We start from the raw sequence: 25,642 nt of genomic DNA, 5'->3' as shown, positions 1-25,642 counted from the left end.
GATGGAGCTCAATCTTTTGCCCCATCCAGAGCTGTGCACTCTTCTCCAACATTCCTCCATTCTCCTTCTCCCTCTCAACTCTTTTTTCTTCAATAATTGACATAGTATCAGAGCAATTGGTCCTGATTGCAAGCCAGTGAAGCATCCTCTCTCCCTCTAAATACAGCACCATCTTAGAAAAGGGAATTTCAAGGTTTGGTCTTGACTGGTGTCAAAATTTAGATTTTTTGTTCTCTTTCTCTGTCATAACCCTAGGTTTGATAGTTTCTACAGCTAGTTAAGCAGTTCTATGCCTGATTAGTGTCCCAAGAGGGTCTATTACTTGGGATTCTCCCACTCTCAGTATGAGCAAACTCCAATACTGTCTTCTTTGCCTGCATCATCCTTTTGGAGGCTGATGTCAGCCTGGATTTTGTGAATTCTGGTATATTTTGGTTGGAAATTTCTACTATGCAGGTTTTCTTACTATTGGGTGCTCGTGTGATTATTTGACGAAACCCCAATTTTGGTCTCTGGGCCCCACTTAGTTTGCACAACTACAAAAGTGAAATTCAGATTTTAATTGAGTTTTACTCTTATTTGTGTCTGATTTTGGTGAGATTATTACTCCCTCAAGAAACTTTAGGGGACCAGAAGGGAAAGATTCTATATTCATTACTACAGAAAGATTGAATGGACACAACTATTTGAGTTGGTCTAAATTTGTTCGAATTTATCTTCAAGCCAAAAGAAAGTCAAAGTTTATCAGAGATGATCCTCCAGTACCACATACGGATGATTGGGAAGCATCGAATAATAACTCAGTTGTTGAATAGTATGGGCCCGAGATTAAGAAATGAATTGCAAAACAACCAAGGCATGTGGGTCTCCTTGTAATAACTATATGCATAGGAGAGTAATTTGTCTCAGGATTATGAGTTGTATGCTAGATTCTTCAGAGATCAACATGTTCCATCTCACTACTGATGAGAAGGAACTTCGAAAGCAACAAGGACAACTTCATGTTGCAAACTTTCTAGATGGGTTTAAACCAGACTTTGACGCAATCAGGGCTCAGATGCTAGCCTCAGATGATGTTCTATCGCTCTCCAGAATCTTTAACAGAAGACCACAATTATGTCTAAAGGAAACAAGGATAATAAAAATGTTAGTGCATCTGCATTTAATTCCTTTGGCCAATCTAGAAGAAATGGTGGGAGTGTTCGAGGCAGAGGTAGAGATAGTTCAGGTAGAGAATGAGGCCAGAATGATGGAAAAGGTGATAGAAAACATATTCACTGTGGACACTGTGAACACACTAATCATTTCTTTGATAAGTGTTGGGTTAAGTTAGACAAGCCTACTTGCGCAAACTCATAAACACATGAAAACACTGAGTACCAGATGAGATGCAGCAACTGCTTCAGCGCATGGCTCAACTTCCCTCTATTTCAGCCTCCACTTCCTACAGCTACTCTTGCTAGTTCAAGTATGTTAGCTCTACCTGTGTGTCCTGGGTCTTCCTAGGCAATTGACTCAGAAGCCTTTACTCATATGTTAGGTATGTCTTCTTTGATTACTGAACTGAGGGAGTCCTTACTAATTAAGCATGTTACACTTGCTGATGGGTTTGTGCCTCCTGTACTAGGAATGGGTAATGTCACACCTACTCCATCCATGTCTCTTAAATTTGTGTTATTTGTTCTGAAGTTTCCTCATAATTTGTTGTCTATTAATCAGCTTACTAAGTCTTTGAATTGTTTTGTAACTTTCTATCCTTCTCACTGTGAGTTTCAAAATCTCAAAACGAAAAAGATGATTGGTTCCACACATGAGAGAGGACTATGCCACTTAGAAGGCTTGTTACAAATATACTCACTTGTCCTTCATGCAACAGTTTCACCCTTCCAGAGCATCTACGACTTGTCCACCTTTCTGCAACGAAGTTGGTCCAACTATTTTCTACATTTCCTTCAAGTTTATCTTTCCATTGTGTGTCATATCAACTAGGCAAGCATCGTTGGAGCATTTTTCCAATGAGTCAGACAAAGAGTAGAAAATTGTTTGAAATTATTCATTTTGATGTATGGGGACCTTGTCCAGTTCCTAGTATTTTTTACTACAAATACTTTGTTTCATTTATTGATGACTTCAATCGCACTAGTTGGATATATCACCTATAGGGAGAAGTATTTGATGTATTTCAAATTTTTTATAATGTAATAAAAAGTAAATTTAGTGCACTCTCCAGACCCTTCATACTAACCAGGTTAGAGTTCATGAATCATAAGTTTACTACATTTTGTCAGCATCACAATATACTTCATCAATCATCTTATGTTTTTTACTCCACAACAAAATGGACTAGCAAAACATAAAAACCAGAATTTGTTAGAAGTAGCTCAAATAATGTTTATTCACATGCATGTACCAAAGTCTTATTGGGGAGATTCGTGCTTACAACATGTTTTCTTATTAACACAATGCCTTCGTCTTTACTTAGGGGTCAAATTCCTCTTCAATTATTGAATCCTTCTGCTACATTATTTTCATTGTCACCTCGTATTTTTTTTATGTCTCCTTTGCCCATGATTTTGGTATCTCTACAGATAAATTGTTACCACGTGCAGTCAAATGTGTTTTTCTTGGGTATTCTAGGACACAAAAGAGACTAATGCTTTTGTCCTTCACTTAGGCAAACATATGTCTATTGATGTGACTTTCTTTCAGGACGTGCCTTTCTTCTCTACTTCTGATGCAATGTATCCTTCACCAATCACAATTCCAAGTGTTGTTGCTCCTACACCTGTGGAAGATGTTTCTTGACCACAATCTCTCACAAAAGAAAAACCCTCGCAAGTATATCAACAAAGGCAATATAGTCAACAACGAGGCACAATTCCCTCTCTCTCATAGGATTCAACTTCTTTTTCACCTTCAGATCCTAAGGTAACTGATTTACACCTTCCCATTGTTCTTCGTAAAGGAGTTCATTTATCTACTCACCATCCCTTGTCCCACTATGCTTTTTTTTTATTCCTTATCTATAGGATACAAGTAATTTGTTTTGTCATTGTCTTCTTGTACTATTCCTTCTTCTATGCAAGAAGCTCTTTTGTCTCCTCAGTGGAAGCATGCTATAGATGTTGAGATGAAGGTGTTGACTGATAGAAGTACGTGGAGTTTATGTGATGTTCCTTTCAAGTACAACAATTGTGGGTTGTCATTGGGCATACACAATACCCACAATTAAATACAATGCAAATGGATCTATTGAGTAATATAAAACTCAGTTGGTTGCCAAAGGGTATACTCAAACATATGACATTGATGTTTTTGAGACACTCTCCCCAGTTGCATAGTTGACATTTGTTTGTGTCCTTGCATCTATTGTTGTTAATCAAAATTGGCCACTCTTCCAGCTTGACATTAAGGATGTCTTCTTGTATGGTAATTTGGCAGAAGAGGATGGAACAACCTCCTGGGTATGTTACTCAGGGGGAGACAAAGAAAAAATGTAAATTGAAGAAGGCAATTTATAGGCTCAAACAGGCCCCTAGGGCTCAAAGAAAATCTTCACACCCCATAAAAGAGCACAAAGCTCAGGCTTAGTCGAATTATCTTGGGTCAAAAAGTCAATTGGGAAGAATCCTCTATAGTTGGTATTAATGTTTCCAATTCGGTTCAATCCTACATTCTAGCAATTTTGGGTTGTATATTGTCATCTCTCCATAAGTCATATTTGGGTTTGCCTCTATTTTTAGGCTGCCCTAAGAAAGATCTTTGGCCCTAGTTATAGAAAGACTCCAAATGGGTTACATGAAAAAAAACACAAGTCACAATTTAGTGCAGGTAAGTCCACTTTACTCAAAGTTTGGCATGCATTCCTAACTATTATCCAATATGAACTCCATGTATAGTACTTATCCAAAACTAATGCAATAATGCAAAACTTTTTATCAGATGGGAGCTTGAGACAATTTCAAGTATCATTTAGTTAACTAGGGAGAGGTATGCTTGCCAAAGGAAAAAGGAGGCTTGGGAATTAAGTTAATTCAACTTGTGAATCAAGCTCTCAGAAATGGCTTAAAAAGGTTTGACATGGATAAGGATTCATTATGGAAATCTCTAATCTCTACAAAGTATAATTACTCTCAAAAGTGTCAAATCCTCTAACACCTGGCCCTACAATTTAAACAGTTTCTTGAAAGTCATCAATCATCTAAAGTCTTTATATATTCAAGGTCTCAGATTTCATGTGAGGAATGGCAATTGAGTCAAATTTTGGGTAGATAAAAGGCCTAGTGACTCTTCTTTGTATTTAACTTTTCATACTATTTAATTTGGCTTTGGATAATAGCATTTTTGTTTTTCATTCGTATATTGAGGGTAATTGGAACTTCAATTTCAAGAGAGGTTTTAAGAAGAATGAAATGGATGAGATTGTGCTTCTTTCCTCTTAGGGTTTATATGTTGTCTTCCAAGGAAGATCAATCGATTCGGAAGTTTGAATCTTCAGGAGATTTTTATATTTCTTCATATTATCCATATTTTTCTTTCATTCTATTGTTTCTTCTCACCTTGCATCTAGTGTTTTTTTTTTTTTACCAACCCTTCACCTCCAAAGATGAAGCATTTTTCTCTAGTGTGCTTCCAAGAAGAAAATTTTAACCTCTGATCAGCTTTAGTATAGAAGACAAATTGTTTATTGTAAATTTTGTAATATGATTGGTGAGTATGAGCATCATATCTTCCTTCATTGCTCTTTGCATGGGTTATTTTGGGCGTTGTGCTGTAAAAATTTAACTTTCACTATTATTTTCCCCCATCCTTTTCATTCTTTGTTCAGGTCGCAAAAAGATCATTACCTCATCCTAGAAAGGTTTTGTGGTGGAGTATTATTGTGTGTATGATTTGAAACTTACTAGAAGAGCATAATGAAAAAGCTTATTAATCTGCAATCCTGCTCAATGGGTCAGGTTGAGGAGAGAGTTGTTCATTACAAGCATTTCTGGGTTAAATCCCCTTCCTTTTAACATATTAAAATTGCAGTTCTACAAAGGCACAGGCAAGAAATGGCGACTTTACCATCTTCTATGTATGCTTCTTGTTAGAGTTCAAGGATATTTTGGTCATTATTTAGCCGGTCGTGCAAGAATGGACCTCCCCAGAGTTTGGTTTCCTTAAGTTAAATTTTGATGGTTTCTCCCAGGGTAATCCCGGAGAGGCGGGTTTTGGTGGTGTTATCTCAAATCCCTCAGGCAATCAATGTTTATCATATGTTGGTCCGCTTGGCATTGTTGATTCAACAACGGCAGAGATTTAAGGTCTTCTCAATGGGCTTCGCGTTTACCGTGACCATTACAGTAGTCCTATTCACATTGAGGAGGATTCGAAGGTGGTTATTGGTTGGTTTGAGTTTGGTTTCGTCCCAAAATAACCATCCACTTAAGAGGCTTGTTGATAGCTCAATGTGGGACTTTTTTCCACTTAATACTTTTATTAGTCAAGAATCCTCCCCCAAAAGGGTGGTCCAATTAAATTTTGATGATAGCTCAAGAGAAAATGTTGCCCCTATTTGAAGAGTTATTCAAGATCACATAGGGTTGTCATTTGAGTTCATCCTATGCCTTTAGGGTTATGTGATTCCATTGAGGCGACCTTCATGCTCTCCTCCATGGGATCAAAATTTACAGCCTTCATTTCTCCATTTCTTGGGCTATGGAGAGCGACTCTTTAGCAGTATTTAGCTGGTTCAAATCTCAGAAAGTTCTTTCATGGTGTGAAACAACAAATTCCATAGCAAATAATCTAGCATGACAAGTATCTCATTAGATTCTCTTGTTATCGGAGACACTACTTATCCATTGGATGTAGTGTCTTGATTTTTTCCTTTTCTTTTACTTGATGTGATTTTGATTTGTACTTTTTGGTTTCTTTTTGTATTTACTTCTTCTCTTTATTCTGGTCATTTTCAAAAGAAAATTAATGATATATAGTAGACAACTTTGAAATTCTTGTTACAAATTAAAAACAAAAAAAATATATTGGGAGTAAAAAGTTCTGAAGGGTTAGAAAAAAAACCATGTATTAGATTATAATACCCCATATCTCCTCACCAAATGGAGATGACATACTTATGACACTCCAATAAAGTAAAAGAAAAAATAAGAAGAATAAAATAATTAGTAATAGAATTAGAAAATAAACCATGCAGAGGAGTACAATACCACAGATATCCTCACCACATGGAGATAACATTCGAAACATTTACAATAAAATTACCTAGGATGGGTTAAACTTACTGTTAATAAGAAGTAGATGGTGGAACAAATCCGAAGTAAGGTGTAAAGCTCTAATAGCAAGCTACAAAGAGGACAATAATTTATCAACAAAATTCTTTATTTTCATTTCAACTAATAAAATCTAATAATGCAAAGCACTGACAATAGAGTTAAAGATTACATATAATACAAAAAACATTCTTTCGTGCGGACTAAATGATGAGGAATCATTGGTTTTTTGCTCTCTCCTTACCAGACTTAGCAGTACTATTATCCAAGAGCATTCAGTTGATAAGATGATTTGGAAGCCCAACACAAATGGCCGATTCACTATTACTTCTGCTTACTCTCATATCATAAAGCAAGACTACAATATTCATGAGCACAAGGCAAATTTGGCTTGGAAACACTCAGCGCAAAGCAAAATCAAATTTTTCGTGTGGTCGGCCATCAAAGAACAGATTCTCACTTCTGACAACCTTCACAGAAGATGTTTCACCGCCCCTAATCTTTCTTGTCCCCTTTGTGGTGTGTGTGATGAGACAGTTCAACATGTCCTCTTACACTGTGGATTGACGTGGCAAGCTTGGATGAAGATTTTTTAGAAGATTGAGCTCCAAGTGGGCTATATCAAGACCTCTTCAGCACCTTTGAGATGGTTCGAGGGATTCACCTTCCTCAGTTGGGCAAGTTAATACTTTTGGTCTGTCCCGCGCATGTTCCATGGTGCATTTGGCTTAAGTGAAACAACCGGAGATTCAACTCCAAAGTTTGCACCTTGGACAACACGGTTTCTCATCCCATTGGCCCCATCTCTAGCTAGTTTCATACAAGGAAGGAATTTGCCGCTCTATCAAGTGTTTCCCTTCGGGAAAATTGGAGCTTGATCGCCCATATATCTAGCCCCTGTAGAACTCCAAGTATAGCCATCTGGGATCCTCCCCCTTGCGACTGCATTAAACTCAATTTTGATGGTAGTTCTATTGGCTGTCCTGGGCTGGCAGGAGCAGGCGGTGTGTTCAGAGGTCACAATGGAGACTCTATTCTTTCTTATGTTGGTCCAGTGGTCTGCTGTTCGGCCTCCAAATCTTCAGGGATCGTCTCCATGACAAGTTAATCATTGAAGGTGACTCAAAGACTGTTATTAGTTGGTGTTTCAAAGACAGCTCCCCCCCTTGGCGCCACTTGCCACTCATTGATAGTATTGCTAACATTGTATCTTCTATTCATTGTAATTGGAATCTCATTCCTAGATCGTCCAACTCTTTGGTTGATAAATTGAAAAAATTCGGAACTTCGCAGTAATCTCTCATTGTTTGGGAAGGCTTCCCTCATTTGTAAATTGCTCTTTTGAGCTTTTGTCTTAATAAAAATCGGCATCATTTCAAAATATATATACAAAAAACATTCTTGGCCTGAAATCTAACCATTATTTTTGCTGTACATTTCCAGAGTGTGGAAAGAAGCAGCACCCTTTTTGCCTTTTTTTTTTTAAGTTAATACCGACAGCACCTGTTTGCCTTTCTAGATAATTTTTTTTTTAGAAGAGTTGTAAATGTATTCAAAAAAGAAAAATACAAACCTAAAGACTAAAAAGACATTTCCTCCACAACAAGATGTTGGAGGGTAACGCCTTTTTTAGCTTGAACATCAGCTAAATGATTAGCGGATCTTGGAACATGTTTCCAAGTACATAATAAAACAGAAGTTAAATTACAAATTTCATCATAAATCTTCCAATGACGCCAAGGAGGTTTTGATGGCTTGGAGCACCAGTTTATAATAACTTGAGAATCCCCTTCAATTAAGAGAGCACCGTCCTTTTTTTGTTTGAAGAGCTTCAGCCCGTTGAGCAAGCCATGTAATTCCGCACAAGTAGAGTCTGATACTCCAATTGGACCCGCATAAGTGAAGAGAAGATTCGCTTGATCATCGTGAATTACTCCACCAAATCCAGCTGGGCCCGGACAACCGAAAGCACTTCCATCAAAATTTAATTTAAAGTGTCCAGGAGGAGGTCTAGTCCATTCTATCATAATAGGAACCTTCGAACTAAGAGACATTTTCGCAACATTTCTCCAATTTTCCCTCATATTTGTTGCTCTTAGATCACAAAATTCTTTGCGAAGGAGAACCCAAGAGCTAACTTGACCGACTATCTGATCACAAAGAATATTCCGAGGAATAGCTTTCTGATTGAATTTGCGATTGTTTCTTTCTTTCCATAAATTCCACACAATGTGTCCAACACAACAAGATATTAAGATTTTCCCTAACTTCGGAAGACGAGAGCTAACCAAAGTTAAAATAGTGTTTAGCAAATCTTGCGAAGGGCAATATAATAAACCGATCTTGTCCATTAATTCGGTCCAAATCTTATGAGCATATTCGCAATGTAGAAGCGTGTGATCTGCTGTTTCAGGAGATGTGTTGCAAAATGGGCATTCTGGATTGGAAATATTAATGCCTCGTCTTTACAAAGCGTCAGAAGTTAAGATTTTCTTACGACATACCGTCCAGATGAAAAATTTGATGCGAGGAGGAATCGGGAGCGACCATGCAAAAGCAGCAGGATGTTCTGCGTGAAGAGGAGGGTATGAAATCATATGATGGTACGTTGAGGCTGTAGAGAACATACCTTGTTTGTTGGGTGTCCAGATGAGTATATCAGCAGAATTTTTTACGGCCACACCAGAAAGTAAATTGATCAGGCCAGTTGCTTCTACAGCTTCAGAGTCATTTAATGCCCGCCTGAGATGAAGATTCCAACCACCCGAAGACTGCCAATGGTCAGAAATCATTGAACTACGAGATCTTGACAGTTGGAATAAAAGAGGATAACTTTCCTCTAAACAACTAGCCCCGATCCACCAATCCGACCAGAAAAGAGTATTTGTACCACTCCCAATATAGCATTTGACGGCAGATTTGAAGGTAGGTAAGAGTTTGGCAATTTTCTTCCAAACAGGGGATAACTTGTAAAATCTTCCCCCATCCGTCCACCAGCCATTCTCTTTTCCGGATTTAATTGCAACCATTCGGCGCCATAGTAGATTGGGTTGCATGTTGAACTTCCAAAACCACTTTAATAGCAGAAACTTGTTGGTGGTAGCAACGTAGCGAATCCCGAGGCCCCCCATTACAATTGGTTTACAAACATCAACCCATTTTACAAGATTAAACTTTTTTTCCCCATTTGGCCCATCCCATAAAAATCTTCTTTTCAAAAATTCAATTCTATCCCGAATAGAAGCTGGACAATGGTACAAAGATAAGAAATAGGAAGGTATTCCATGAAGGCATGATTTAATTAGAACCAGTTTACCAGCTTTGGATAAAAATTTTCCTTTCCAAGAAGCCAGACACTTCTCAAGCCTCTCAACAACCGGAAACCAAGAATTTTTCGAAGGCAGGAAAGGAGTCAAAGGTAAGCCCAGATATGTACTCGGAACTGATGCTACCTTACAACCCAGATAGTTCGCCATTGAGTTGAGAATAGATGCATCAATATTAAATCCAAAGATTGTGGTTTTCTCCCAGCTTATCTTTTGACCAGACGTCATTTCAAAGATGTTCAAGATTGCTTTTATGCGTTTTATTTGTCTCATGGACCCTTCTCCAAAAAAAATAGAATCATCTGCAAACTGAAGAATGGGAACGTCTTGGAATGGATCAGAAAAAATAGGACTGAGCCAACCCGAACGTTTAGCAAACCGGATCATAGAGGTAAGATATTCTCCAATGAGAGTAAAAATAAATGGAGAAAGGGGGTCTCCCTGTCTGATCCCCCTAGAGGCTTTGAAATATCCTCGGGGTTTCCCATTTACCAAAACAGAATATGAAGGAGAGGAAATACAGCTCCTCATCCAAAATTTCCATCTCGTACCAAAACCCATACGGTCAAAAAGATAATCCACCAGTTTCCAATCAACCCGGTCAAAGGCTTTCTCAAAATCAATTTTCAGAACAAACCTAGGAAGGGAAGATTTTTTGAACGAATCAAGAAGTTCATGAGCAGTTAGAGAAGAGTCCAGGATGTTTCTGTCTCGGATAAAAGCACTTTGACAAGGATTAATTACCTTGTAAAGGACAGCTTTTAGCCGATTAGCCAACAGATGACCAATAATTTTATATGAACTGGAAGTAAGACTGATAGGCCGAAAATCTTTAGGCTCCTCCGAATTTGTTTTTTTAGGAATAAGCGCAATAAAAGATGCGCCGATTCCAGAGTGAGTAATTCCCACTTGGTGAAAATTGTGAACGAAGGCACATACATCATTTTTTAACAGATCCCAAAAACAGTGATAAAACTCACCATTAAAGCCATCTGGTCCGGGGGCTTTATCTTTAGGAAGGCCCAGCACAGCCCGTTCAATTTCTTATGAGGATAATGGTTTTTCAAGATCAACAGCGTCTTCAGTTGAGATGCGCTCGAAATCGAGCTGATGGATTTTTGGTCTTCTGAAACAGACTTCTGAATATAGCTTTGAGAAATACTTCACCAAAAGGTTAGAAATGGAGGCACTATCCGTTACCACTTGGTCTCCGTTACAGAGAGCAGTGATACGGTTAGTCCTCCTCCTGGCCGAGGCGATGGAATGAAAAAACTTTGTGTTTCCATCACCCTCAGCCATCCAACGAAATCTTGAACGTTGTTTCCAACGGATAGAATCAGAATGAAGAAACGTACGGTATTCAGCATTTAAATTATTTCTAATCAAAAAGATCAGTAGAAGAGATTAACCTTTGTTCCTCCAGTAGATCCAGCTCAGAAATGCGGCGGCGAATCGAATCTTTCTGGGAAGCAGCAGAAACTCGGTGATTTTTATCCCACATTCTGATCTTTGTCTTGAGGGCTTTCAGTTTCCGAGGGAGGGCCCAACCCGGGTTCGGATGATTTTCCAATTCGAGCCACCATGATTTTAAAGAAGGGATGAAAGCCGTGGTTAATAACCAGGCATTCTCAAACCGAAAGGGAGATCTTTCCCATGCAACAGGCCGAGAATTGAGTTGGATAGGCCAATGGTCAGATCCTATTTTGTTTAGGACTTGGCCAGAGGTGTTGGGAAAAAGAAGGTTCCATTCTATATTGGAAAAAAATCTGTCCAATTTAGACAAAATGGGGGGGTTCTGACAATTTGTCCAGGTGAATTTTTTCCCCAAAAGAGGAACCTCGGAAAGAGCAACACTTTTGATAAAGTCAGAAAAAGCTCTCATGGTTGATGAGGTTCGGGAGGCAGGAGGACTTTTGTCAGAGCAAAATAATGTCGCATTGAAGTCTCCTCCAATGAGCCAAGGGAGGTCCCACAATTGGACAAGCTGAAAGATTTCCTCCCAGAAAGATGCTCGGTCACGGTAACGAGTAGGCCCATATATGCCAGCTAGAGCCCAAGAAGTACCGAGGTTGTGATCCCGAAGCTGGATACCGATTGAGTATCGCCCCGGAAGGACGGAAATAGCATCAAAAGCAGTTGGATCCCAGATGACAATAATGCCCCCAGAATGGTCAATTGCACCCACATGCGCCCACACTGGGTTGGAGTCATACCATATATTACACACAATTGAATAATCAAAAGACTGTATCTTCGTTTCAAGAAGTATAGCAATTTTGGTTTAACATCAAAAAGCGTTGCTCTGACGAGGGCACGCTTGGCCAGAGAGCCGAGACCTCTTACATTCCATGATAGAACGATCATGGGGAACGGTGGGAGTTGATATTTCGCTCCATGGCACCAGCTTCAGTGTATCCCGCACAAAAGATGTTGGCAAGCTCCGTCATTTCTGAAAATTCTTCTCGAGGAAAGTCTTGTTCCTGTTCCAGCAGGAACAGGAGGAGCTCATCGCGCGGATTGGGAGTGAAGGCCTTGGCTAGGGTAGGTTCAGAGGTTATAGTTGAAGGGATTCCAGAGGGGAAAGCAGGGGGGAGATCGTACCAATCATGGGGAAATTCCATTGGAAGGACAGGAGGGGGATTTGGAGGGGGGGAAGGTGGGGGGGTAGTGTCTTTGATTTTATCTTTGTCAGTGTTTTTTTCGGAAAGTGTGGGGTTACCGAATTTGGCTTTAGTTTTCCCTGCTTCTTTTTTCCTGGAGTAGGTATACCGGAAAGGGGTGTTGGCAATTTGTTTTCCAGTATTGGTGTGGAAGGGAGTGGTGAAGGTTTTGGGGTTTGGGTTTTCCATGGTGTCTGAGTGGGGGAAGATAATACGAAGGGGGGTGGGGCAGAGGATAGTGGGAGAGTGAATATATAAGGGGGGAGGGGAGTAAAAGGGGGGTTCGAAATCCCAAGTGGATTTATTAGAGAAGAGGGATGGCCTTAGCGGGCCTCGAGGGGTGGCCGTATAAGGGGAGATTTGAGTCAGAGAGGGAGGGTCTGATGGGACGGCAAGAGGAGCGGGGTGTTGGGATGGATGGGATGGGTGATGTGGAAGGTTTGAGGTCGGGGGGGGTCGCAGAGGGAGATCCTCGATAAGGAGCCGAGAATGTGGGTGAAAGTGGGGGGGAAAGGGGATTTATCGAGTTAGAGAAGTTGCGGGACGGGAATGCCAGGTGAGGGGTGCGGCTTCGGGAAAAGGAAGATTTAGGCAGCGGAGGGGAGGGGAGGGATTTAAAAGTGAAAGGACGGGAGGGTGGCGTGATTTGGACTGAGGGGTTGACGCACGGCAGGCTTCGGGAAAAGGAAGATTTGGGCGGCGGAGGGGAGGGGAGGGATTTAAAAGTGGAAAGATGGGAGGGTGGCGTGATGTGGACTGAGGGGTTGACGTATGGCAGGCGGGTGGTACTGCTTCGGGAAACGAGGAGCAGCGGAGGTGAAAAGGTTGATGTAGAAAGGAAAGGACGGGGCGACGGCGTGATGTAGACTGAAGGGTTTTGGAAATTGACATATGGCAGGCGAGTGGTAATGGTTTGGGAATCTAGGAGCGGCGGAGCGAAAGGGGGTGATGTAGAGAGAAAAGTACGGGGCGACGACGTGATGTCGACTGAAGGGTGTTGGAGGTTGATGTATGGCAGGCGAGAGGTACTGCTTCGGGAATCGAGGTGCGGCAGTGGGGAAAGGGTTGATGTAGAAAGGAAATGACGGGGCGACGGCGTGATGTGGACTGAGGGGCTTTGGAAGTTGATGAGGTCGACGGCTGTGGATTTGATGGTTGAAAAGGTGTTTTTTTTATGTGTAAGAGTATGGTGCGGGGCTCGAGGTTGCCAGATCGGAGGGGCATTGGAAATGTCAATGATTTGAGAGGGTGATGATGGTTTTTGGTAAATGGAGAGGTAGGTATGTGGGGGAAAGTGTTTCTTTTTTTGGTTTTTGTTTCGAGGTGAGGTAGAGTTTGACAGTGATGGATGTGAGCAAGGGGAAGTAATAATCCCCTTGTCAGGATGTGTCTGTACATCGGGTTGAGGGATCCTGTCAGATTTTGGATTTGGGGAGTGGTGTATTGCAGGTGTTTTGAAATTGGGGATTGGCACTGTGGCCAAGGGCGATTTCAGAGATGGGATTTTGTCTGCGGAGGCACTTATGTGGATAGGATCTTTTTCGGCGGAGGCAGTGAAAGGGTTACTGTGAACTAGTGTTGATTGGACTGTTTCGGGATATGGGGATTGATTTTGTGTGGTTGGATTTTTTTTTTGTTTTTTCGGAACCCATGTCCGATTGAACTCCGAGTGCTGCTTCCGAGTCAGCAACTGGCGGATCGGCTGAGTTTGGGTTGTGTTTCGTGAGGTTTCTTCCGAGTTGGCTGCCGGGAGGGTTTCCAGATCTCCGAATTCCGTGGAGACCCAGATCATGGTTTTTCTGCAGGAGATATGAAAAAACTGTAAACCACTTACCGGTGATTTTGGCCGGATGAAAATTTTTTCTTTGTGAAGCTGCGTTGGCTGGCTTTCGGCCCAAATAATCTCTCCGAATTCTTTTGTGAGGCATTCCAGAGTATGCCGGCATCGGATTTCCACCGGAAGACCTTTGACGATCACCCATTGCCCCGAGATGGGGGTTGTGAGTTCTGGGCTCCAATTGGTCATGTGGAGGATTGTTGAAATAGTCTCTGCCTTCAATGAATGTAGTCTCTTGCGGTCCTCCTCCAAATGGCAGTTGATGATCCAGCTCCTCTCATGAGCTTTGATGATGGCTGTGAACGTGATATTTCGTTTTTGCAGCCATTCTTGGAGTTGTCTTCTGGTGACAAAATTTTCCGGGTCTTCCAAAAGGACTGCCAGGGACATTTTGCGCTTGCCCTCAGTTTCAATGTGGGCTGGTAGGGATATAGAGAATTGGTTTTTCTGGGGTGAGAATTGGGGGAGTGGTGTTGGTGGTGGTATTGGATAATTGGTTTCGCAGACCTGAGTCTTCTCTGGTGGAGGATCCGGTGGGAGCGACAGAGTTGTCTGGTGTGAAGCGCTGGGTTGTGAGTGGATTTTTGGTGGGGTGGCTAGCTGTTGAAGAATTTGATCAAAGCGTTTCCAACCCATTCCAGAAGTGGAGGGTTGTGGGAGAAAAATCATACCCATTATCATTTGGCCACGTCTTTGGTGGATGACGCAATGAAGAAGTCCTCCATGATACTGGCTGTGTACTTGGAATTCCAGATCGCCGGTGAGGAGTGATCTGTTGTATTTTCTTCCCGTGTTTCCTACTTGGACTTTCCTGAAAATGTCTAGGAAAAAACTGACTGCGGAGATCGGGAGGGAGATGTATGATTTTTTTCCCCCTCTTGTGCATGAATCTGGATGGCCTCCCCACTCTTCTCCTTTCTCTTTCGAAAAGTCAGCTTTGCTTTTCCATTCCGGAATTCATATCTGGTCGGATCCTCCACAAGGATCCTTCGGCGTGAGGATTTCGAGATTACAGTTTGCCATCTCTCGCCTGAACTGTCTTCAGAGTCAATAACTTCTTTTTCCCTCTTTTCTTCTTCTTCCGGTTGTCTACCTTTTCGTTGTTGCTGCTGCCGGTGCTGCTTCCCCAAACTGGTTCGATCTTCGCCTCTTCCTGGGTGCTGTCCTACTAGAGGTGCTGGATCAGAGGGAGTGGTCGTTGAGTGGGAGTTACTTCGTTCCCCAGATGGTTGGTGGGAGGAAATTACTCCTTGACCGACCCCTCGTCCTGCCATCTCATCCTTTTGTTGAATTCAGCTTTAATAATGAATTTTTGAAACCTCCCTGTTTCGGGACTCTCCCTCCCCTTTTTCCTTCTTCTTCCCCTTCTTCTTCTTTCTTCTCTATTCTCCTTCTTCTAACTTATTCTTCTCTATTCTCTTTCTAGATAATTTTTAAATCATGATCAACAAAAAGAAGACCAAGATCGTTGAAAAAATGGCTGACTTCCAGCAAACTTCTAACTTTTTCTTCTACTGAACCCTACAACATGCTTTCATCTGAACCTAAAATCTTATTCTCGGAATGATCCACTGGTAAGAAACTAAAAAGTATCCATACTGTAGAAACAACAATTGGAAAGCTTAAGAAGTCAACCGGTGGAAGGTGAGTTGTCATTCAATAGAGAAGATGAATATATCAAAAAAAAAATTGAATACAAGTGGAAGGTGAGTTGTCATTCATGTCAAAAAAAAATTGAATATATCAAATAATACTATCTCAATTCAAAATTATAGATTTATTCTATTAACATGAAGTAACCAACATAACCAATGAGTTTCCTTTTTTTGAATAGCAACGAATTTAACTTAAAATAGTCTATTATGCCACTGTCCTCCTCTCTAAAGATTCATAACCAAAAAGAATGCTAGAGTTCCTACACATTTTCGGGTTTCAAAGACAAGAACAGAGAGTGGCATGCTCCCTATATTCTCTTGAAAATAGAAAATAAAGCCCAAGCTAGCCCCATTCATCACATGAATTGAGAAATATAGAAAAAAATGATGCTCGACTCTTGTATGGGATGTCATCTATTAACTTCATGATGAAAGTGGATAACTTTTGCATTTCATACTTTTCGATCAAAAGGTGGAAACCAGTGGAAAAAAGATTTAAGAGTATCACAGGCCTTAAATGCAATAAGGCATACTTGAAAAAACCACTGTACTTCCATCTCTCACTCCTGGATAGAGTATTAGACAATTATAAATCCAAAACAGAATCACTAGATTGTCATAAACACCCATTCTCGGGAAAATTTTAAAGTAATTTCTTCCCAATACTGCTTACAATAGGAAGAAATGAACAGAAAAAAATTGAAGAAGAAAATATATTCCAACAACCACACCTAGGGAGCTTGACAACTATATGCTTCTTTAATGACACTAAAAAGAGAAATTCGCTTTCAAAATAAAATATATAACAGAAAAAAGATCTTTGAAGATACATGATCACTTAGAATTTGCATTTAATAATGAAGAATATAGTCATTGTAGAAAACATGACAAAGCCTTCTAATAAATGTTCAAAAGAGCAGAACCGGGAGCTATCATCTGGGTGATAAAAACCTTTCCACTTACCTGAAGCAGTTTTTAGTCTTCTTTCTTATGATTGTTTTTAAGTCTCCCATGGTAGTTTTATGGCTCTTTAGGTGTAAAAAACCTCTGGGTGACCAATCTAATGAATTGGGCACACTGACTTCTTTTAGGTAAAAAGGAAGAGCGTGATAAAGATGACCGAAGTAAATAATAAAAACAAGAGAGTCGATATCTCGAAATTTCCAACAGAGAGAACCTAATCTACATATGGAAGAAACATTCAGAATATGAAGATTACCCCCCCAAAAAAAAGTGATGATTACACAAAAAAACAACAAAAGGAAAAAAAAGAGGGAGACAGCAAGGAATAAATGCACGGAAGAAGATAACAAAACTAGCAAATAAAAAAACTGAAACTGAGAAATATAAACAATAAAGAAGAATACTGTAAGATGTTAAGATGATGAGAAAAACTGAAAGAGTAAGGCTAAGCTCAGGTTTACCTCGGTAAGCAAAGCCACGAAAAATATCTTTCCTTTTGCTAAACCCTTCCACTCTGGAGCTCTAATCTTGTTCTGTGTTTGCAACAGGAGAGTACGGATACGGGAATGAGCGATTGCAATTAGGACCGAAAGAGAAAAAAACGAAGGTGAAAAAGTAAAGAACGAAACACGCATGCAGCTAATACTGGGAGAAATGTGACGATAAGAAACACTTCAAGTCCCCAGAAAAGTGACTCATTTCGGGTCAAGAAAGTTACTCAGCTGGGTTAGAAAAAAACACTTAATTTTCAGTTATTTAAATTTTTTTTTATTGTAAATATAGGGTGCATCGAACCGTGCTCGGCCATGGCTCATATAAGTAACCGAATTGAATTAGACTGAGCCACGGTTCAATTGACGAGGTCGCAAACCTGCTCCATAGTGGTGTTAGGGTGGATAAGTTCAAGTACACTAAAAAATAGTTTTCAGTGTTAATACCCCAAAATGAGAAATACACTAAAAAATAGTTTCCAGTGTTAATACCCCAAAATAAGAAATATAACTAAAACAAGAGAATTAGTAACTTGTAATAATATACTTAAATAAAATATTAACCAAAACAAACATAATTACTATACTAAAATTCTACCTTTGTACATTCGAAGTTTTAGAGTGCGAAACTCAATCCAAACGACGGGAAAAACAGCACTAAGGCGGTCTTCCTTTCCTCCAATCCTCTCCAATCCGCCACTTTTCCAATTTTTTGTAACTAATCAGAGTGATTGGTTTGAGAAAATCAAATTCGGACTCTCTACTCTATTTTAAGACTGTGATGTCGATTTTCTTCACCGCGAAGTCTCGTCCTTCACTATTCCTCATTCTCTTCATCACTCAACCGGTTGTAGCCAACGTTTGGTGTTGCCAATGGAAGAAATTAGATGTAAAAGGTAAGTTGGTCTAGTTTTTTCTTATAATTTGAAGGAAATTCGTCCTCAAGGATTTGGTTTTATGAAAGGTTTTATTTTCTTCTTTTCCATTTAATTTCTTCTAATTATGAATCTTTGATTTTGAGGTTCTAGAGAGTAATTGTTTGGTTTTGTGAAAGGTTCAATCTTTTCTTCTCTAAGAAGGTTGTGAGCTTCAACAATGCCTTGTTCTTGACAACCCTATTGCCCCATTCTTGTCTATTCTCACACAACATCCAATCTTTCATTAAAAGTAATGAATACAATTAATAGAAAAAAGCCCATAAAAGTACAAAAAAAATTAAATAAAGATAAAAGTCACTTAAATAAGCAAACCTCACAAAAAACTATTTGTTATCATGTTATGTTGCTTTTGCTCTTATATTATCATCCGAAGTAGGATAAAAATATATTTATAAAATAAGATATATCGTTATAGACACCCAAGGCTGAATCAAGTTTTTAAGACTAACCGTCCTTAAATTGACCCTATGTGGATTTTTAGGGAAACTTTGTCCATTTCCCATGCCATATATTGTTGAATCTAATTAAATTAGACCCAATGACATCCTTGATAAAAACCTTACAAAGCATGGTCCTCGAGCTCGTCACCATGTATGACTTATGGACCGAAATATGGCTATGCTTGAAGTACCTAAACCTATGGACTTTGAAGGAGAGAAAGTAAAACTTTAACTATTTGGAGGCTCATGATGTCTTTAATTTTTTAATTCAATCATTATTTCAAGTTTAATTCTGCATCTTGTGTAAGATGCACTTGTATCAAAATTGTGGACCCTTTGTAAATGCATGTTATCTCATCTTAAGGTAGCTTAGAAAAGTTTCATGGGAGATATAAGGTTCCATGATAAAATTGGTGGACCTCTAATTTTCAGTTGGGTCAGTCCATCATCCTTATAAGACTCACACTAAAAAATGGGTCTATTAATTTAGTTAAATGCTAGAATTAATATTATCTCCCAGGGTGAATCAAAGTGGAAATTTTTTGAGTAAATTGTGAAATTTTTTGACAACATATATATGAAATTCATTATAACCAAATAGACAAAGAGTAGACAATATATATATATATAATTGTCTCTGTTGTTTGGATTGCTATTTTTATTTATGTCTTTTATTTTTTTATTTTTTATTTTTATTTTTTATAAAAGTAGCTAATAGGAATGTCAACATCTTTTGCTCATGTCACATTTATAGCCACTAGTTATGATGTGGCCATAAATAATAACTCAACTCCTCCAGAGTATTGTCTCCCTCAAACTACTAATGCAATTAAAGAAAGCTTAGATGAAGGTAGGGGTGGCTTCGAACCCAACCGGCTCTCGAGCGGCTCATGTTCGGCTCGATTCGACTCTTTATATATCGAGCTCGAGCCGAACTCAAACTCAGAAATGGGCTCATTTAGGTTAATGAGCCGAGCTCGAGCAGAGCCAGGTTCAACTTGTTGGCTCGCGAGCCGACTAGTTAAATGGGGCAAATTTTCGGGAGTCTCGCACTCTCTTTCCCGAAAAAAAAAAGTCGGTCTCTCTCCCGCTATCGCTCTCTTCGTCTCCTCCTTCCCTTCTCTCTTCTTCCTCTGAAATTCCCTCTCTCGGCCTCCCTCTCGCGGCCGGTGCCCCTTCCGCCGCCGCCGCACCCAATCCTTCCCCCCGCTCATCACCTTCTCTGCCTCTCATCGTCGTCGCCATCGACTCCCATAGCGTCGCCCTTGCCTCGTCGTACCCCAACTAGAACGACTGCTCTGGACCCTCTCCCGTCGTCGTCACCCCCCTACCACCACCTGTTGTCGCCGTCAAATTAGCCGGCCACCGCTCTCGTCGGAACGACACAGAACTCCTGGATACCTAAAGTTTGGATACCTAAGTTGAGGGGGGGCGATTATTTTCCCCCCTCGACACTTCGTCCCGCACAACGTGCGAACTCGCACTTGTGAATTTTATAAAAAAAAAAAAAAGTTCTTGCAAATCCTATTCTCAGCCTGTTTTTCCTCTGGACGATGCAATAATACGTAAAAATATAGTGTGTTAAAGTTAGTATTTGATAAAATTTTCCTGTTTATTTTTTTATTTTTTATAATTAATCGTGTACACAGTTAATTAGCTCACGTAATTATTGTATTAATGTATAATAAACTGCAATCATTAAATAATATAATATATAATTTAATTAATTAATATATTAATTTATATTAATTATACATTAAATTACTTATTTGTGTTGTAATCATGTTTGTTTTACCTAATTTGGGGTTTAAATATTATGTTTTAATTAAGTATAATATTATAAGTTACTCATTTTCTTATTTTTTATATTTTTCTTATTTTGGGGTACTAACACTGGAAACTGTTTTCCAATGTATATGAACTCGTCCACATTAACACCAAGTTTGAAATTGAATTTCATGTAGAGGAATTAAATAAATTTGAAGCAGGAGATGAAGATGAACTTCAAATTTTAAGTTTGTTGACTAACCCCCCTTATAATTCTCATATCCACAATAGCTTCAGAGTCGTTATTTAGTGTTGGTGGTAGAGTAATAGACTCGTATCATTCTTCCTTGGTACCAAATACATTTCAAACTTTGATTTGTGGCAGTGATTGGGTTCAAACTCTTCACGGTATAAAGAAAAATCAAAAGGTAAATTTCTTTGATTAATTATTTATTACGATATTTTTTTAGTTTTATTTAATAAAATTTTGTTTTATGATTACAGCCTGAGAAGAAGAGTGCAGAGATAATGCTACCAACTACATGATTTTTCATGTTTTTCTCATCGTGGTAATTTTAATATTTTTAACGACATTAAGTAACTAGTAGTGGAAGAGTATTTTTTTATCTGACAATAACTAATTTTATTTTTTTGTTTTAGTCATAGGTGGAAATTTTGCTCAAGCAAGGACGTATATTATTTTCTAGCATGAAGAGAAATAACTATAGTTTGTAAATTTATAATGGATTTATAGTTTTTATTTGGGTGCTTATAAATTGATAGTGATATTTCATTTAATTTGTTGTGTTTGATTATTGTATGGAATTTATTTATAATATTATGCAGTGTATGGAGTGTTTAGACTATTTTATGGAGTGTATAAACAATTTCTTGTAGTGTTTATGGAATGTATAAATAATTTTATAGAGTATTTATGCAGGTATTATGTATGTTGATTATGCCCAATTTTAAATAGAGGTCATGTCGAATTTTATACAGGTATATAGATTATGCTTAATTTTAAGTAGAGGTTATGCCCAATCTTATACATGTATTGTATATATAGGTTATGCCCAATTTTATTTAGAGGTCATGCCCAATTTTATGTAAAATGTATGCATAATTATATATATATTTTATTTGATATATATTTTTTAAAAAGTTTTAAATGTATGTTGAGGCTCGAGTTCAGCTCAAAGCTCAGCTCGAACTCGGTGGGCTCGAGCTCAATAACAATTTTAGGCTCGAGATGAGGCTCGGTTCGAAGCTTGGCTCAAAATATTTAAATCAAGCTCGAATCGAACATATGCAGGTTCGGGCTAGGCTCGGCTCGATGCCACCCCTATATGAAGGTACCCAAAATGAGGAAGAAGCCAAGTCTACCCAAAATACAAAAAGACAAAAAAGGTCTCAAGTGTGGTCGAAAATCAAAAAAATCTCACTTCTAGATTGTAGAAAAAATGCTCAATTTGTTTATTATGAATCCAATTTGAGTATTATTATAGTGGAATGACCTCACATATGAGTTGACATTTGAAACATTGGCCTAGTAAAAATGTGGCGATAAGAAAGCAAAAAAACCATAAATTTTCAACGAGTGGTATAATGTTGATCATAGTTCATCTAACCTTGCTTTTATGGATTTTAGAGGCAAATATGATCAAACTAAAATGAGAATGATTATTGCCCATTGGATTATTATGCATGAGCATCCGCTCATGAAGGTAGAAGATGAGGGATTTAATTTTGTAATAAAGATGGCAAATGTGAATTATGAAAAAATATCTCGTAAGACTATAAAGGAGTGTGTCGAGGTGTATGAGGCAGAGAAAAATAAATTATAAACTTATTGAAAGACAATAACACGATTAGTCTTAACACAATTAGTCTTACCACGAATCTTAGAAAGTCTCAAAATAAAAAAATTGAATGCATGGTTGTTACTAGGCATTTCATTGATAGTAATTAGAAGGTACAAAAATGAGGTTTGATTTTTATGTAAGTTCCTCCTCATCGTCATGGTATAGACATAACATAAGTTATTTAAAAGTGTTAGAGAGATTGAGAAATAAAAAATAAAGTATTTAACATATCAGTTGATGATGATGCGTATAATGATGTTTGTCTAAGAGTTTTGAAATATGAATTTTCAAGAAATAGGAAATTACTTTGTGGTAAGAAGTTATTTTATATGCGTTATTGTGCTTATATTATAAACTTATTAATCCGAGATAGTCTTGTTGAAATTAAGGATATCATTGAAAATGTGTGTGAGAATGTCAAATTCATTCATCAGTATGAGGCAAGACTTCACACTTTTTATGAAATTGTGCACCAACTACAGTTAAGTGCAAAAAGGTTGGTTATTGATTATCCAACTCGTTGGAACTCTACTTATGGTATGTTGTCTTTTGCATTAAAATTCAAAGATGTATTCGTAGATTTTAAAATAGAGAGCCAACTTATGATTATTTGTCAAATCTTGATTAATGAGAAAAGTTTGAAATGACGTGTGAGATTCTAAATTTTTTTTATGCAATCACTAATATCATTTCTAGAAGTGACTACCCTACATCTAATTTGTACCTAAATGAGATATATAGAGTAAAAGAAGTTTTGAATTTTTATTATGAATGAAAATATTTTCATCAGGACGAGGGTTTGTAAAGTGAAAGAAATTTGAGAGTACTTGGGTGAATGCAATGTATTGATGATTGTTGCTTCAATTTTAGATCCAATGGTCAAATTAAGATTAATTGAAATGTGTTTTTCAAAGATATATTCTGAGGTGAAAGCAAGAATAAATATAAACTTAGTTTGACATACCTTATTTGAGTTTTATGATGAATATATTGCAATGTGTAATGGGTAAATTAGTAATGAAGGGACCGTTTTGAGTATTAGCTCCACGGGTGTTTCCACAAGCTATAGGTCACATTCTTCATCATGTTCAGGTTGGCCAAAGTTAGAGGAAAAGATGTCGAGATTGAGGGTTGAGTAAATTAAATGTCGTTTAAGTTTCTGTAATTCCATGTTTTGTTTATTTTATGCATAATTAGTTGGATATGGAGGAAGAGTTGCAGAAATTGAGGGTTGAGTAAATTAAATGTTGTTCAAGTTTTTGTAATTTCATGTTCGATTAAGTTTACGTATGATTTGTTGGATATGGAGGAAGAGTTGTAAGGATCGAGGGTTTGAATAGATTCAATAATGTTTAAATTTCTAGAATTTTATGTTTCTATTTGATTTAAGTATAATTAGTTGGATATGGAGGAAGAGCTGCTGAAATTGAGGGTTTGAGTGGATGAAATGTTGTTGAAGTTTATGGGATTTCATGTTTTGTTTGATCTATGGATATGGTTGAGTTACTGAAATTGAGGGTTGAGTATATTAAATATCATTTAATTTTCTAGAATTTCATGTTCTTGATTGATTTATGCATTGATTAATTGGATATGGAGGAAAGTTATTGAATTGAGGGTAAGAAATAGAATGAAGTTATTTAGGTTCTAAATCTCACGTTCTATGTGATTTAGGCATGGTTACTTAAGTATCGAGTTAGGATTGCTGAAATCAAGAGTTTGAAATTGGTTTAAGATTGTTAAGTTAAAAACAAATAAAAATTCTTGTTTGTCTATTTTAGGCATAAGTAGGTGTGTATCGAAATTGAACCTCAAAAGTCAATGGACTGATTTTAGATTAGGGTTAATAAGGTTCTAAAAACCATACTTCATTTTTTTAAAATAGGATTAGAAGTATAACCAATTTGATTGTTGAAATTGATAGTTCTGATTTAAACTGGGAATAGTTGAATCCGTGTTTCGTTTAGGTAAGCATGAATAGCAGTGTAATGGGTTCAAGGTATTGAAATTATTGTCTTATAGGGTAATGAGTCATAGAATTTACTAGAAGCTCTTTGAGGGTTTGATATCATACTAAAGGAGTATGTTGCATGCAAAGTTTCTTTCTTATGAGAAATCTTTTTTTTAGAATGAATCCAGAAAATTCGTCGACATAGGTAGCAAGGTGTTAGGTTGCAAGGGTTCCCTTTTAGTTTTAGAATCCCCCAAGGGAGTTTATTACTTAAAAAGTGATGTCTCAACCATAATGATAGTCAACTAAGTCCTTTTGTGTACTATCTTATTGACAACCAAAAAGTGGACTTAACATGTATTGAACAAAGCCGGGTGAATGCTGAAAAATCTTAGGGTGAAGATATTTTCTTAATATAAGTACCAAGTACAAGATTGTGGGATTTGAGTAAACAATAGAGCAAGAGTAATTCTTGTTTTGTTTAACGTGGAGAAGCCTAAGAAGTCAACTTACATCCTAATTGAGCCTTACCCTTAGTTTCCTTGCAACATTATATAAAGACGTTGACAACATTCTAGAGGTTTTTTCCTTGTTGAGAAATCTTGGCAAAAATTACGAGGAAATCAATGTTCTAGGAAAGTAGGATTGGAATCCTAACAAGTTAGTTTGTATTTCTTTTTGAATAACTAGAAATGTTGGGTTAGTCATATTGAATTACAAGTAGGAGTCAATTAGTGAGTTTATAAGTAATAATAGTGGATAAAATTTCCGGGACTTGGACTAAGAGCCTTATAATAAACTTGAGTGAATGGTTATAATTAACCTTAGTTGTAAGAGTGTTGAATTATGGACTATCTTGGAAACTAACCATAAGATTTGGAGCCTTAGCATATGGGGTTATGCATATGCTTACAAAATAAGTGTACCCCAACTACTGTGGAGAATCTGGGGCCCAACTGGATGACTAGGAGAGGATAAATATTGTGTCTTATCTGCATAGAGGAGTCTAAGCCTCAACAAGGTGACCAGGAGAGGAAAAATAATAGTGCCTCAATTGTAGTGGGGAGTTTGGACCTCGCCTGGTTGTCTACAAGAAGACTATGTGGACCTTGTCATGATACTAACAAGATTATGTGGACTTGGGACGTGACATCTTTCGAGATGTTGATTGCTGGTTGTGGACTGGCCAATATTATATTTATGGACTAATTAAGTCCAACTCTAGAAAATGTTATGTTTCATCTACAAGGAGGAATAATGACCTTATAGGAAAACCAATAATGGTATGTGTGTGTGAGTAGAACAACTACTACACAAGAGATAAGGACCTTATTAGAAAACTAATAAGGGTAAGTGTGTGTGTGTATGTGTGTGTGTGTGTGTGTGTGTAGAACAACCAACATATGTGAAATAAGGACCTTATTGGAAAATTAATAAGTGTATATGTGTGAGAGTATAACAACTACTACACGAGATATAA

At 38.0% G+C, this 25,642-nt stretch overlaps 1 protein-coding gene across 2 annotated transcripts in view; it reads right to left on the bottom strand.

Moving 5' to 3' along the window:
* The window catches only part of LOC137936504 (protein DGS1, mitochondrial-like), a 40,454-nt gene extending 23,159 nt beyond the window's left edge, over positions 1-17,295 (bottom strand). The window contains exon 1 of one of the 2 annotated variants that reach the window (XM_068781224.1): positions 17,175-17,295. The gene's annotated coding sequence lies outside the window, so the exon portion shown is untranslated. Of the gene's footprint in view, positions 1-16,713; positions 16,870-17,174 lie in introns of those variants that run through there. The other variant, XM_068781223.1, reaches the window with a different exon arrangement.
* Between the last annotated feature and the right edge of the window lie 8,347 nt (positions 17,296-25,642).

Source organism: Aristolochia californica, unplaced genomic scaffold (assembly GCF_029961685.1).
Source record: "Aristolochia californica isolate CCGP_79_NKW_82.1479 unplaced genomic scaffold, dmAriCali1.0.hap1 SCAF_7, whole genome shotgun sequence".
NCBI lineage: Eukaryota > Viridiplantae > Streptophyta > Magnoliopsida > Piperales > Aristolochiaceae > Aristolochia > Aristolochia californica.
This window is presented reverse-complemented; position numbering and strand designations above follow the sequence as displayed.